The 16,389-nt window shown below is 41.9% G+C and overlaps 1 protein-coding gene across 2 annotated transcripts in view; it reads left to right on the top strand.

The window, feature by feature from the left end:
- The window catches only part of DMD (dystrophin), a 2,524,637-nt gene that overhangs the window by 2,376,186 nt on the left and 132,062 nt on the right, over positions 1-16,389 (top strand). The gene's annotated exons all lie outside the window — the stretch shown is intronic.

Below are 16,389 nucleotides of genomic sequence, written 5' to 3'. Positions count from 1 at the left end.
TTATCGGTCAGGTACTGCTCCTGGATGGGGAACACTCCAGAGGAGGAAAGGGATAGGGTCAATCCACAGACTCTTGAGCAGACAAGTACCTCCACTCAACAAGACTCAGACTTCCGGATGCTTGAATGTGAACACAGACAATTGAGTACCTCTGCACTAGGCCTTGACAAACTGAACTTGCGCTCTGCTCACTCTTTCTTTGGGGCTCACTTACAATTTGGATTGGAAACACGCATTCTGAGAAAACCTCTCTTCTTTCTCCATCTTCAACACACAATGGCTGAAGGTGCCCCCATGTGTCTGTTTTCTCTAGCAGCCCTGGAAGATGGACTAACTTCCTTCCCGCTCTCACGCACTCACATTTTTATACCTTCTCTCATACCACATGACAGGACAGAATTGATATTCACATATTTTGCAGACATTAACCCATCACTTACTGCAGCTGTGCAATACACATACCAGAATGACAAGACTTTTTTGCACAGTGCATCAACATAAGACATACATGTATGACATTATGGAGGGGGCCAGGAAAGTGTGTACTGGGCCACTACAATGTGCATGCGATCTTCCGCAGAAGTCTACAGAAAAATGTGGTTACAGCGGTCTGAAACGAATCATATTTTCAGACCATATGGATTTCACTGTCGAACGTGGGGGAGTGTGAGTATAATAATCCTAAAAAATACATCCCTGTGGCTCCTCAACAAGTGGCGCTATAAGTGCTGTTTAGTGTTGACAGTGTCCCTTTAAAGTGGAACACATATTGGCAATTCCTACTGTATGTCTGTCTGCATGTGGACTTTTGGTCTAAAGCGCAATAAAGAAAAAAATAGGTGCTTCAGGTGTAGACACGTTATCCTTCTGTGTTGTCTCTCATAACACAAGATCGAGAGGGCTGTTGCACTTTACCTAGTACTGCAACCTGTTCAGACTAGGAATCACTGAGGTAATGAATATATATTACAAAGAGGCTATTTTTTATATTTTATGACTAAATCAATAGTTATCACAGGTAGTGTGTCACTTGCTGACTAAGTCCATTGTGCTACATTCAAACATCTATGGTGTTCTGTCTATCCTTCTGTTGCATGGATACACGGCCTGTTGTAATATTTCAGCATAATCATCTTAATTTCATGGTTTGGATCGGAAAGTTAATCAATAGGCTTTCTTTGTCTTCAGGCTTGTCAATTCATGGTATTTGCAGACACAACCTTGCTGTTTAACAAAGAACTATATAATTTACTGTTTGCTGCACTTGCATGAACAAGTAGAGGTCTTACACAGCTGTCTGCCCATATATAAGGCAATAAGGATTCATTGTATTCTGCCCACGGGATTTTTACTAAATTTTTTTTTTTTAGGAGTTGAAGGCAATTAAAATCTATTGTTCTGCTTCTTCACATGTCCTTGGGCAATAAACCTAAATGAGTTTATAAATGCATGGCTTATCTAGTATGGTATGTCACTCACCCCTCACAGCAGAAGCCATAATTATCATATCTTTCACTGGAAGCTGAAATGGCCCCATGCTAGCTTGAATAAATGGAAGAAGTGTTTTTCTACATGAAAGGAATCTGTCCGTTTAAATAAAAAATAAATCTTATTTGTATAGCACCAACTTATTCCTAAGCGCTTTCAGGTAATTTATTACCCCCCCACCAAGCTGGGTACTCATTTTACCAACCTTGGATTGAAGGCAGAGTCAACCTTGAGCCAGCTACCTGAACCACGCGGGGGTTGAACTCGCAACCTTCAGGTCATGAGTGAGAGCATTTCTGCTGCCTTAACACTCTGCTAAATTATCACACTTGCTTAAGTTTACCTTAAAGGAGTTGTCCCGTTCTATACTATTGATGGTCTAGCTCCAGGATGGGTCATCAGTAGTAGATCAGCTGGTCTTCAGTCCCAGATGATGAACCCCCACAGATCTACTATTGATAGTCTATCCTCATGAATGTGCCATGAATGTAGTTAATGGATACATTGCATACCAGTTTAGCAGGTCACAAAATCATCTCAATGAGTAAATTACATTTTATAAAAATCTAAATGGTATCCAAAAGTGTCAGTCTAGAATACTTGGATGTTTGAAGTACAGAACTGTGCAAGAGTTTTCGGCAGGTGTGGAAAAATGCTGCAAACTAAGAATCCTTTCAAAAATAGAAGTGTTAATGGTTAATTTTTGTCAATTAACAAAATTAAAAGTGAATGAGCAAGAGAAATCAAATCAATATTTGGTGTGAGCGACCATTACCTTCAAAACGGCACCAGTTCTTCTAGGTGCAGTTGTACACAGTTTTTGAAGGAACTGTTCATGGAGGTTTTTTCAAACCTCTTGCAGAACTATCCGCGGATCTTCTGTAGATGTAGGCTTGCTTAAATCCTTCTGTTCATTTAATCCCAGACAGACTCTAGATTGGGGCTTTGTGGGGGTCATATCATAACTTCCAGGATGTCCTGTTCTTCTTTACACTGAAGTTAGTTGTTAATGACATTGTCTGTATGTTTGGGGTTGTTGTCCTGCTACAGAATAAATTTGGAGCCCATCCGAAGCCTTCCTGGTGCCATCGTGTGATCAAAAAGCATCTGCCTGTATTTCTTAGAAGAACATTAATCCTGACCAAATCCCCAACTCTGTTTGCTGAAATGCAGCCCCAAACATGCCGTGAACCTCCACCATGCTTCACTGCTGCCTGCACACATTCATCATTGTACCGCTCTCCTCCGGCGAACCAACTGCCTTCTGTTACAGCCAAATATTTCAACTTTTGACTCCTCAGTCCAGAACACTTCCATTTTTCTGCACCCCAATTCCTATGTTTTTGTGCATAGTTCAGTAGCTTGGTTGTGTTTCTACGTCGAACGGATGGCTTTTTGGCCGCAAGTCTTCCATGAAGACCACTTCTGGCCAGACTCCTCCAAACAGTAGATGGATGCCACTGGTGTTTGCCAGTTCTGAGCTTATGGCACTACTGGACATCTTCCAATTTCGAAGGAAATTAAGGATGATGTATCATCTGCTGCACTAAGTTTCCTTGGCCGAGCACTTTTGCCCTTTGCTTTGTGCTTCTCCATAAGAGCTTGCACAGGACACTTTGAACCTCACTTTGTAAGTGTATTTAGAAGAATTGATGCTATTTTGAAGGCAAAGAGTAATCACGCCAAATATTGGTTTAATTTAGATTTCACTTTTGTTGATTCACTTTATCATTTTGTTAAACGGGTGGTCCAAGTTATTTATTTCTTTCAGTAAAGGTATGTTCCCCCGTGCAGTAAAATAACAAATCTGCATATACTTTCCTCACTATGCCCTGTGACGCTGCACGTTCCTCCACTGCTTTCACAAGCTACAGTCCCGCCCAGTTTACAGGACGTCACAGGCACTGCAGCCAATAAAAGAGCTATGTGATAGAGCGTTAAGTGGTTATTGGCTACGGCGCCTCTGACATCCAGTAAACAGGGTGGGGCAGCCTGTAAACATGATGTCAGGATATCCGGAGCTGCAGAGTTGGACACAGCAGGAAGCGGTGAGTATATGTCGGTTTTTGTCGTCTTACTGCATGAGAAACGTAAGTTCACTGAAAATATATAGTTTAGACTATCCCTTTAATTGACAAAAAAGTTGCGGTAACAATTATTTTTGAAAGCGTTTTTATTTTGCACATTTTTTCACACGTGCCTAAATCTTTTGCACAGCAATGTATGTATCAATGCTCTCTGCTCATCCTTCTCCATAACATGCTGGTTTCCTTTAGAGTTGCCATCACAGTTTGGGGAGCCCTGCTCTTAATCAAAAGCTTTCTGATATACTTCACTGTCAGTGAATTGAAACAGAATATAGATGGTTGTGATTAGTTTTTGTTTTCAGTTCTATTTCTCAAAGATTTATTTTTACAAAATATATCTAAAATATCAAGGTGGAAGCAGAAACCCTGAGGAAACGGGATGAAAATGACATATGTAGGCATTGTTCTTGTTGTGGAAGAGTGCTCTAAGCTAGCGTGTTTGAAGAGAGCTCTTCTTACTGGCTGAGCAGATCATAAAAGCCCTCTGTCTTTAAAAAACAGTGTGTGAAATTATGGAGGTAGCGGTAACACATCTCGTGAAGATCTGTCCGTACAGGATTAGGGGTGACTGACTCTTATCTTCACTTGTTGTAGGGTTGTTGTATATTTTCAGCACTGTTCATCACCCATTGAAGTGAATCGGACTCTTTAAATCCAATCCAAGTGCATTGGACAGGCTGGTCTGGGTTGTGCTGTTAAATGAAATATTGAGGGATTATCAAGGGTTTATACCATGTCCTATTTAATCTTGACTACTTGCCAAAAGTGACTTTTTTCACCTAGGAGAGGAGAGCATGCAAATCACAATTTATCAGTAATGCCCACAACCACATTATGGCTTTGTTCTGTACAGAGGTGTAATAAGGCTATAAGCCAAGTTTGTGTTACTCTTCATATGGTACCAGTCTTAATATGGAGGCATTCATAGGGACTTTCTCTTGAGTTCCTTACATCTTGAGGGAATAGCTCCGTACATACTGTACCAAATAGAGCCTGTATGGCAGCACACTAATGCCCCTCTTACACAAGGCGAATCTCCTTTGCATGAGCCGGTGACGTCACCACTGATCGCATTTGTGCAGAATGCTTAGACGGGCATATCGCTGAGAATCGCTCACTTGGTAAATGGGGGGTGTTTACACGTAACAAGAAGTGGGCGAACCACTGATTATTTTTATGCAGGCTGAAACCGAGCAAAAAGCGAATGAAAAGTGCACAATGGCTCACGCTTAGACATAACTATTATGGTGCGCTCTTGCTCGTTTTTGAGCGACTTGTGAGCAACAATCATTACGTGTAAATGGACCATCAGGCTGTGCGGCTCCGCACTACCTAGCCGTACAGCCTCCTTGAACACACATGCTGTCACTGCGGTCTGCACAGGGCCTGCATGCAAAGTAATACAGTGGTAGTGGATTACATTTATAAATACATTTACTTGCTAATCCTCAAATCCACATCTGAATCAGCTTGTAAAATACAATATCATTTAAACCAATGCATCGGGATTTACATTTTTGGCTTCTTTTTTACAGTTTTTTTTTTCTTCACATATCTGCCCAAGTGTTACACTAATGTTCACTTTGGGAGGAAAACAAATATTAAGTTTTATAACCAAAATTTCACTTTTAAAGTATACGTTCTCTTGGTTCCAGACTAAGAGGCTTCAAATCCAATCTTGTGTTTTGTATCTCATTTACGACTAAAAGGCAGCGTTTTCCCTTTGTTCTATATCTTCCAGTCTGTGGGGTCTTGCAGAAACAGCAGATGCATATTTAATATTCCATTTCAGCGCGCAGTAGATTTGTCCATCAGCCATTTCAGCCCTTCCAGTAGTTTTACGCCAGCTTTAATATTGCATTCCTTCCCTTGTATTTTGCAGCACCTCTTCTGTAAATGAGGCATTATTATGTAGTGTCTTTGCCATCTGCACATTGAACAGGTAGCTGTGCTGAATTTTTAATCTGTCAAAGAATTAAAATGCTTGATTCTGCACTAGCTTTTGCAACCTAAAGAGTATCCGCAGCGTGGCAATGCAAATTGCTTATCTATGTGTTGTAAGCAGATCTTCATAGAATACATTTTAGGAAATCAGCAATTCCTTTGTAATATTTTCATTTTTTCCCCCCAGATTTTATTTGTTTTAAAATACTGGTATATAAAGCTGCTGAGGAACGAAAACTGATTAATGTGCAGTAAATAGTCATTATGGCTGCAAAAACGATTCCTTTTGAAAATAAAAACTGCCTTACAAGAATAAAGAAAAATGTATTATGGGCATTGCTGTATAGGGACAAATGACTGCGTTGCTCCTAGTTCTCTTTTATGGATTGCACTTAAACTTCTCTTGATATGCCTTTCTAAGACAAGAATCCCTTAACTCATACAACAACATTAAAGGACCCTTCAAGCTTACGGGCGGCTGCTTCTGTAGACGAGTAGAAGATACTGCAACATATAACCCCTACTGTGTATATAGTAAAGGGTGTCTCAAAAGTGACCATGTAGAATGAAACCAGTTTGGAAGAATGATCCAGTTTTGCATAGAAGCTGAGGTGAAAGGGGGCAACCTGTTAGACCATGTGACCAAGATGACGGCCATTTTGAAGGCTTCATCAGTAACTGATTTTGGTTGTCCACATTTTGGTTTTATGAGCAACAGACCCTGTTTCTTGGAATCTGGGAAAGAAGGGTGTCAGCTGCACTATGGGTAATAAAAGATCATGTTGGGTGGCAGTGATTTGAAATCTACTGTGATGACACGTGTGCTTTGTTCACCTGACATAAGGATGGTCTCAACACGTTCTGCTTGAGAACATCATCATTCATGTTGCGTGTAATGTAGAAAATTTACTTTATGTGAGACTGAATAAAGTTTTGTTAAAACAAAGCACAACTCTGTTGTTCCGGTGAAATTCTCAGCCAGTTTGATATATCGCACACCCACCTGCCCATTAGAAAAATTTGAGTTGAACCCAAAATGGTCATCTTGTTGGTGACTGGTCTAATAGGTTTCCTCCTTGCCCTCGAGCTTGCATGCAAACTTACCGTACATCACTGTCTGCCTTTTTCATTGTATTTGAGTGTTTCTCTAATTTTGAAACACCCTGTATATACAGCTGTGAGGTGCTCTGTAATCCTCAAAATATCATTGTGTTCTTTGCAAAGAATTAAAGCATTGCAAGTGTCCCTTAGAGACATGGCGTATATACCATTTTTTGACATCTACTGTATACTGCAGCTTCTATGGACTATAAGCATGCAAAGAAGCCTCTCATCATGTTATCACATCTATTTGGCCATCGCTGGGGCACCTGTTCAGACTGTAAATCTGGTAATTGCGTTGCTTCAATATTGCTGATTTTGGAACCTCTCATAAATTTTGACTATTTGCATTCATGTCATATTTGGGGGACTTGTTTCATGTCATAAGATCTTTGTTCTGTTCAGTTTAGGATGTGCTAGACATGGAGAAATCTGCAATTCAAGACTGCTCAGAGGCAGGTAGAAACGGCATTGTATGTTTGTCTGTAAGGGGTCACCCACTGCCAATCAGCTTTCAATGAGCCGTGGCACCGTCCCTCCATTTTTCACATACAACTTGTTGGAAAATCCCCTCATGCAATAAAGTGTTTGGTCACCCTAAATAGCTGCAACTGTCCTATAAATGGCCTCTGGCCTCAAGTGCTTATGTGAATTGCATATTATGTAGCATATAGTGCAGTCTTCAAGTATTGAGTATATAGCCCATAATCCGCTTCCATTATTCTCTATATTGCTATTTTCCCATCACTTAATATACAGGCCACAGTCTCCAGAGCTAGCAGGTATTGAATGTGCAGCATTCCCTCTGAACACATTTTCTTATCTCTAGTGCACAGTAGCTTTTCCCATCGCACCACTACTATTGATTCACTACAGCCCAGTAGATAAAAGTGGATATGTTGCTTTCTATCGGTAACATTTATGTTCTGTTAGTTCAGTTTAAATGTCTTTACCTCCGATGTTAGCTGTAACTTTGGATTGAAACTAGAAATACACTCGTTGGGGAAAAAAAAATGCACCCAGCTAGAATGCCAGATTGCTGCAAAACTCGGCATGCAGTTATATCTCAGGCAATATGTACATGATTACAGTTGTCTGATTAGACACGTTAAAAAAAGGGCCTCAGGTTACTTTTTTGTAGAGTACCTCTTGTTGAGAGATGGTTGACCATTAGACATGCCTCTTCGAAGCAGTTCAAGACATCTTCCCCAGTTAAGACTTCGAGAGGTGCATCAATGGATTGAGAGAAGTGTGATGGTGGTTTCGACAAATTTCCCACCATCTACAGCTTTCTGATCAAGCTATTGGGTGTTGGGAGCTGTGGTTGTGAGTGCTAGCACACATGACAAACATACTCCGGATGACCCAGACAAACTACTTCTAGACAGTATCATTTGATCTGCCAACAAGCACGAGTAGATCCAACTGTTTCATTGTCCACCATCCAGACACTGGTGGCACTTTCTTTACAGAGCGCTGTCTATGCCCAGACCATTTCAGAGAGCTTGGCAGAAGAAAACTTTGTGTCACTGTGCCCATTGAATGCCCTGCCATTAACACCCCAGCACCATTGCCTTCATTTGCAGGGGTGTAGTCAACAAGAATCCTGGTTCTGTTTTGAGAGCTGGCAGCCTCGTGGTGAGGGCTTCAATCCTGACTTTACTGTGGAGCTCCAACCGCTGGTATGCTCTAGGGAGCCATTGCATACGACAGTCAATCGCCCCTAGTAGTGATCATGGGTCACGTACCAGCTCAGTGATGTGTGCTGGAAATCCTGCAGCCATATGTGTTGCCTTTAATGGCAGGGCTTCCAACAGGCATTTTGCAATATGATAATGCTCGGTTGCACACCGCAAGGTTTCCCAGAAATGCCTCGAACGTTGACGTACTTCCTTGGCTTGCTCGATCGGCACATGTAGCACCAATTGAGCATTTATGCGACCTGTTGGGACAACAGTTTTGACAGCCTACGAGTTTGCAGGATCTGGAGGCTCAGTTGCATCTGTGGGGAAAATGTGCCACAGTATGCCCGACTAACATGTATATAGGTTAAAGGCAGCCCAACACGGTACTAGAGCCTCGTTTTTCCCAATAAACGTTTATTCTTTCGCTTCTAATATTTTAATCACCTATATCATCATTACATGCACACATCTAAAGTTTCTTTCAATTACAACAATTCCTTGGTGCATAATTTTTATTTATTTTTTTTGGTCAAGGAGTGCAATAAAGGGGTACAACTTTACAACTTTTTAGTTTTTTTTTTTTTTTTTTGGTGGCTTTTTTTTCCGGCTTGTATAGATTTTACAGTATAGTACAGGCTGCAGTCTGTATATAGAATATTGCAGCTATGTCTATATATTAGAATATACACAGCTACCATGATACTACTGTATTACTAATGTAATAAAAATACAAGGGCAGTCGGTACATATTGCTGAAAAGTAGTCAAAGTAGCATGTTTTCTGAGGCTTAAAAAAGGGGGAGGATGGGCTAAAAAAATAAGCAGTACCTGTTTAATGGTCTCCCATTCATTGCAACCTCCCCAGTTCTTGATGCTCTAGTCAAGGCCAGTCACTGGCTTCAACATTCATATTGCCGTTAACAACATACAACCACTGAAGACCGTGATTGGATGCAACGGTCATGTGACCAATGAATAACACATGACCACTGTAACAGCTTTTGGGACCAGAGGCCATTGGACAAGTACAGCTTCTGTTTTGCATGTTCGTTGCCCATAAAGTTATGATATAAATTTGGCTCTGGAACCTCCTTTAAATAGAAGTGGGGTTGTCCCGCTTCTAGCTGTCTTTCTGCAGGAAGTAGACAGCTCAGTACATTATGCAGTGGCAAAGGTTGGCACTACAGACTGATTCCTAGTAAAATGAATGGTACTCAGCCTGCAGTACCAAGCTTGGCCACTGCACAATGTACTGAGCTGATTACTTCCTGCACCTAGAAGTGGGACACCTTTTTAACCAAAGCTCACAACTCCACTTCTGTTCATCCTACAGAACGATTCACTGGTCTGTAGATTGGGAGCACTGCAATGTCATGCCAATTTATGGCCTGAAATTTTGGTCAAGTTGGGCAGAGAGCTTGATAGTAAAGGTGAATTCACACACGACAGACTTGATGCAGAAATCTCTGCGCCAGAAAATGGGTTCAATGCATCTGAATGGGATGGTCATGTGCATGGATTTTAGAAGTCCTAATTCAGAGTAGAACAGTTGCAGAAAAATCTGCTGTATGAATTCACACCTAGGCGGTAAGGCCAAAACACTGAAGTTGCTATCAAAGTATTGTGAAGTTTTAAATTGTTGTATTCTATACATACCTTCTTATACAGCCTATCTTTATACTTGAAACCTCACAACGTTCTTATCAGATCCCAGATGTTCAATTTTCTACAGGGGCGAGTGGATAAGGGATTTCTGCTTATTCTAGGAGAAAACAAAGGCTGAATAAAACTCAACTTGGCCCATCTATCCAATGAATTGCTGGCTGCATGTGCCACTGCCCATACCAATTAGATTGTCAGAACCAGCTGAGCAATCGGATCTGCAAACTGAACAACTAATGCACACGGGTGGATGTTGCAAGAATAGTGAATGCCACTGGGCACAGGGATTAGTGATAATCTGTGGAATATATTGGGGCTATACCAATAATGGGAAATACATACTCCTGAGATAGAGAGAGAGAGATATCTATGTATTCACATGGTCTAAGGGAGGGAAATCTAAAAAAGAACCACCCTTAAGCAAATAAAGACTTTGTGTAATGTGGACACATCTGTTTTATATGTGTAAACCTGCAACATCTCTGAATTCTGCTATGAATAAGCATCCATACATTCTCACCTGTTAGCAGTAAAACCAAATATCCAGGTGTAAATGAATGGAGGTTTGCATGCAGATGTGCACATTCCAGGCTGCATTCCCGCCCCAGCAGTAGGTATGTGACTGACATTCTCGGACTGCACTGAATTCTTCGAGCGCATAGTAATCTGTCTCTGATGTCTGGGTGTCTGTTGGCTGTGCATTTGTGTCTTTTTGCTTAAGGATATAAAGCAAGCCAGAAATATATCCATCATGTTGCTGCAGATTACGTTAATACCCAGGTAAATAGTGAGGATGTTTTGCCCTAAGCTGTATATTCCCATAGATTCCTTTTTTCTGTTAAGTAATGTAGAGAGGAGCCACCCTGCTGTTCCTTTAATGTAAGTGCTTTACTGGAGAACTCTTATTTTAGTGGGTTTTGGTTTTTAATAATGTAACCATGGTAATGCACACAACAGAACAACATACTTGATATTTCAGTAGTAGCTTGTACTTTCAAAACTTTACCAATGTGTGAACCTGTCAGTAATTTCTGATGCAAAAGAGGGCAAATTTCTGCTCATGTCACTGGTTTCTGTGTTTTTAGGTGTAGGCAGAGGCCTAACTTGAAACTCCTGGGCTCCAATGCGAAAACTGTAACAGGGCCCCAAACTATAAAGCTTTTATTCATAGTACTGGGCTCCCTATATGGAGAAGAGAGGCCTTATGGGCCCCCTAAGGCTCCTGGGCCCCCTAAGGCTCCTGGGCCCAGGTGCAACTGCATCCTCTATAGTTACACCAGTGGGTGTATGGTATGAGATTGCTCTTAGCAGGGCCATATTTCTCTGATCAAAGAAGGTAGAGGTCTTGGGATACGTGTTCTAGCTAAGTAAGTGTATAGAACAGTAGAACTAACCCAAAGCTGTCTGCTTTAGAAAACTTATACAAATATCCTTTAAGAGAATTCAGAGTTGATTCATGGTGGAATATATGGCATGACCTTAGATGTTTTCTTCCATTATGCCATTTTGCGAGGTGTAGAGGGGTAGCAGACAAGGTACTTGCAACCCCTATTCAGACAAGCTTTGGGTAGGTTGGTTTAAAGCACTGGACTATCTAATGAAGGTCAATGGGTTTTGACCTAATTGGTTTTTTTTATGAAGATGCCCTATGCTCAACATGCCCCCATTAGGGTGGCCTATAGAGAGATGGCAAAAAAATAAAGCAGCAGCTATACAGAAAGATACCTTCCCGATTTGTTACATCTGCTAATAGTAATATTAGGGTAAAGTTTCAGCTTTAAATATCAACTGCAAGATGGTGTGCAAAACTGATGTATATTATGAGAAATGGCGCTTAAGATCAAGGTTTCCAATTACGCAGCCCACAGCATAATAACAATTTGCTTTTGAAAAACAACCACTATACTTTAAAACCTTACGTATTGACAACGGCATCGGTCCTGACAATCGTCACATTTGTGCTATTCCTACAAAAATACCTCTAAATACATGAAAATTCCGACACAAATACTGGTCAGTCAGAGCTGAAGGACCGGACAGCAGATTTCTTTGGGATTTGTGTTGGAACAGCCTTGTGATTTCTTCCACGACTTGAAGCAACACTTAAGGGCCTGACAGCCGTCCCAACAGTTAGCTCTTGTGCTTCAACACAGGAGATCGTTGCTCACTGAATGGATGTGGATTGTGCCGCAGTTCTTTCTGGCCACCTGCCCCTTAGAGGAATGACTACCTGTTTTAAACAGGGTGGTAGTCACTTGGTTTCTAGGTGAACCATAACCTAGCAACTCCAACTGAGCAATTCTCATTCACTTGCCTTGTTTGCATGAGGCGGCCGATGGCAGTGATCGCTCTTTGAGGGCAATAAATTGCCCATCTAAAAGTACCCTCAGACAATGGAAGATTATTCCCCATTAATGAGCATGTGCAGTATATTTAGGCCTGTGTTCAGTAGCCTTCTGAGAAACCTTTTAACATCATTATGACTAAACATAATGGAAGTTCCACATGTAATCTTTCTCTTTTGTGGGATGATGCCCAGTAAGTGGGTTGGAAAGATAATGTAGAGCAATTTCTCCTTTTTCAATACAATAGCCATACAATAAATGCCTTAATCAGTGACATTGAGGTATCCTCCGCAGTCTGAGAGCACCTGGTACGTAAAATAAATGGTTTGCTTTTATAACTGATGCATTTTAAGTACAATGCCTCCTAATTTCTCATTTTATTTTATTTTTTACTGGAAATGGATGTTTGTCAAAATAGTGCTTTTTTGATTTAAATAAAGCAAAATGGGCAGTTTCTATTATCCCATAGTTTCTGTAAATGTGGACATGAATAGGCGCTTTACAGGATGATGTCATGTTCACCAATATGATGAGTATTCCTTTCTAAAGCGGAGTTTACATGCTTTGATTCTACAAAGACTTGACTGATTCTGGAAGTGTTTGGGCTGTAACTTGGTATATGAATTATTATGGATCTTTATAGGAACCTGCATGCATACAGTCAAAGGGGGCCCATAACAAAAACTGAAATGGGGGCCCCCTTCTGGTGCTAGTTAAGATTTCACATGCTTAAAGGAGATGTCCCACGCCGAAACGGGGTTTTTTTTTTTTTCAACCCCCCCCCCCCGTTCGGCGCGAGACAACCCCGATGCAGGGAAGTAAAGGAAGCTTACCGGAGCGCTTACCTTAATCCCCGCGCTCCGGTGACTTCAATACTTACCGCTGAAGATGGCCGCCGGGATCCTCTGTCTTCGTGGACCGCAGCTCTTCTGTGCGGTCCACTGCCGATTCCAGCCTCCTGATTGGCTGGAATCGGCACGTGACGGGGCGGAGCTACACGGAGCCGCTCTCTGGCACGAGCGGCTCCATAGAAGACTACAGAAGACCCGGACTGCGCAAGCGCGGCTAATTTGGCCATCGGAGGCCGAAAATTAGTCGGCACCATGGAGACGAGGACGCTAGCAACGGAGCAGGTAAGTATAAAACTTTTTATAACTTCTGTATGGCTCATAATTAATGCACAATGTATATTACAAAGTGCATTATTATGGCCATACAGAAGTGTATAGACCCACTTGCTGCCTCGGGACAACCCCTTTAACCCCCTGCAACAGAACCAGGTATATATTTGCCCACCACCTCTTTTCTAAGTTAGTTCCTCATACACTTTTATATCTTGGTACAACCAATTTAACAAGTTATTCCTTAGCCACAGGATAGGGGATAATTTTGGGCATTCAACCGCTGGGACAACCACCGATCCTTTGAACGATGGTCCCAACAATTTCCATATGCAGCAGAGGGCGTGCTGGTGCGCTGCCACTCTAGTCATTTTGGTGACAGTGATGGAAATTGCCAGGTCTGAGTGCTTGGCAATCTCCAACATGGGTCATCGAAATGTAGTGCTCTAGGACCCTCTATTAACTGTGGGTAGGAAATAACTTTATATCTTGATACAATCCCTTTAACATTGTAAGGTCTGTGGGGTGGAGATCCCTTTTAAAAGCTCTCACCATCCTTTAAAATAAGGGCTGTGGTAAACTTGGACTGTGGCCCCATTGGAAACCACATGGCTGCCTTTTGTGGTGTGTAAATCCTTGTTTGGGTCATAACAAAGGATTTTGGTAATATTTATTTTTCTTATCCTGATTGTTCTGTCTAAACACACATTTAAAGAGACTCATCATTTTGCAGCCCTCACTGAAAGCACCATCCTGCCTGTCACACGGATTACAGTGATAAGTCTGCTGTATGTATATCTGCAGTAGCCTTGGAAAAACTTACATTTAATTAGTAGCAGTCAGACACAGAACTAGTGTATATTCATGAGCTGCAGACTAGCCACACCCACCATGTCCTCCAGCCAATGATTGGCAGCTCTCTATGCACAGTAGTAAGCAGAGAGCAGTCAATCAGTAGCTGGCGGGTAGAGAGGGTGTAGCTAGTCTGCAGCTCATGAATATCCAGGACTACTTTAAGGCCACTCACCCAGAACACGGCAAAGCGCCGTGATTTTCATCGCAGCACAATTGCAGCGACTTTTACTTTCGGACGCAGCTCCCTGCGGCTAACGGCATGGTTAACCGTTCAAAACACCGCGTTAATCGCTGTAAAAAGTGCCCGTGTGAGAGAGACCTGAAGTCCTGTGTATGAGCTGCTACTGCCCTTCAACCCCCCCCCCCCCCCCACCTTAGATGGTCATGTGATCTCAGTTCTGACCGGCTCAGATCTACATGATAGATTCATTCTCTAGTCAATGCCTCAGTCTGCGTGATGCTGTTACATCCGGCCTGGCTGTAGGGGGCACAGTCATTCCTGTTAGCTACTGATGATCACACAGTTATGATAGAGGAGATAACGGCTCATCCTCCTGGATACTTACTGTCTATCTTATTTAGAAGAACTAATGATTTGTCCTCCCCACCACCACCCATGCAGAAAGAATTGCTATAGCTGTGCTGAGGCATCATGGGATAGATGTGAAAAGGAAATCAAAATCTGCATGAAGATGGTGGTTGATCAGGGGGCTATACACTGCAGGCTTGTGGCTGGAATATACAAAGTGTGACAGGCTATCTGACGAGGGGGCAGAGATGAAAAAGCGTGTTCGCTGGAGTGGCCCTTTTAAAGGAAGTGGCGATTTCTAGTCAAAATACTTTTTTAAAGAATTGTGCGACATTTTGGCTTGAAATGTTACCAGGTTATTCCCATCTCAATAAGAATGGAGGATAACTTGCTGCTGAGTGGCACCCCAGCAGATCTCTGCCCAGCACACCATGAAATGTGGTCAGCAGAGGCCGTGTATGTGCTCCATTCACTGCAGTGATATCCGAGTTCAAGTACTTGGCCTCCTTTTGTCTGCAGTTTGGGACGTGCTGGGTCCTAAATCTTGGGATCAGTCAGAGTTCCAGCAGTTGAACCCCCCCCCCCCCCCCCCCCCCCCCACACACACACACACACACTCATCAGCACGTTATCCTCCTCCATGGATAGGCAATAAGTTGCTGAGATGGGAATAACCATTTAACCAAGTTTGTAACGTTTCCTGTAAAAATATGGATGTCCAATTGAGATCCAAATCCGTGATAGAAAATGACTTTTTGCATGAGGCGTGGAGGTCCTCCATTCACGAAGATGACTTGGTTTCAGCCAGCCACGGACTGGATGCAGCAGAACATGCAGCCTTAGTCTTTAAGATCTGTTCTAACCAGAACTTTAGACAGATTGTTCTCATATGTTGATATGGGTAACGTAAGTGTGTTGTATAATTAAGGCGTGCGCACATAATGAAATCCTTATCAGAATAATCTAGCGTGGATTTCGATGGAAAACCTCAGCAAAAATCGTGGATTTCGTATATTGACTCAATGACCCCACATATATACAGATTTCCCACAGACTTTGCTGCGCATTCACAAGTTTTACCACCTCCTCTGGCCCCTAAAGAGGTTATTGGCTCTCTTTACCCCCCCCCCCCCCCCCCCGCCAGCCTCATAAACTCTCCCTTTTGAGTCTTTTACAAGTTGAATGGTCCTGAGAGAAAATTTTTTATTCTTAATAACCCCTCTTCTAAGCTAGACATTAAGTTTTTCCAGCATTAACATGAGGAATAGCTTTAATTCCACAAGTGTAAATGTGATGCTGTACACATGTCTCTATCTGCTAGAGTGTACGTAATTGAGGACAAAGTGTTCTTACCATGGGCTTCCACTTAGAGTCTATGACATTTGGGTATTAGAAGACATGGTTACAGATAACTGCATATTGCTGAGATTCATCTGATTAAACAAGGGTGAAATTAAAATGAACCCAGTTACATTGTACTGGAACATAATGTTTTCTATTAATGTGTTTTTCACTTCAGATTTGGCCAATGCATTTGATTTCCATACATTATCACTAATAATTATTGATATAA

Source organism: Eleutherodactylus coqui, chromosome 1 (assembly GCF_035609145.1).
Source record: "Eleutherodactylus coqui strain aEleCoq1 chromosome 1, aEleCoq1.hap1, whole genome shotgun sequence".
Classification (NCBI taxonomy): Eukaryota; Metazoa; Chordata; class Amphibia; order Anura; family Eleutherodactylidae; genus Eleutherodactylus; species Eleutherodactylus coqui.
This window is presented reverse-complemented; position numbering and strand designations above follow the sequence as displayed.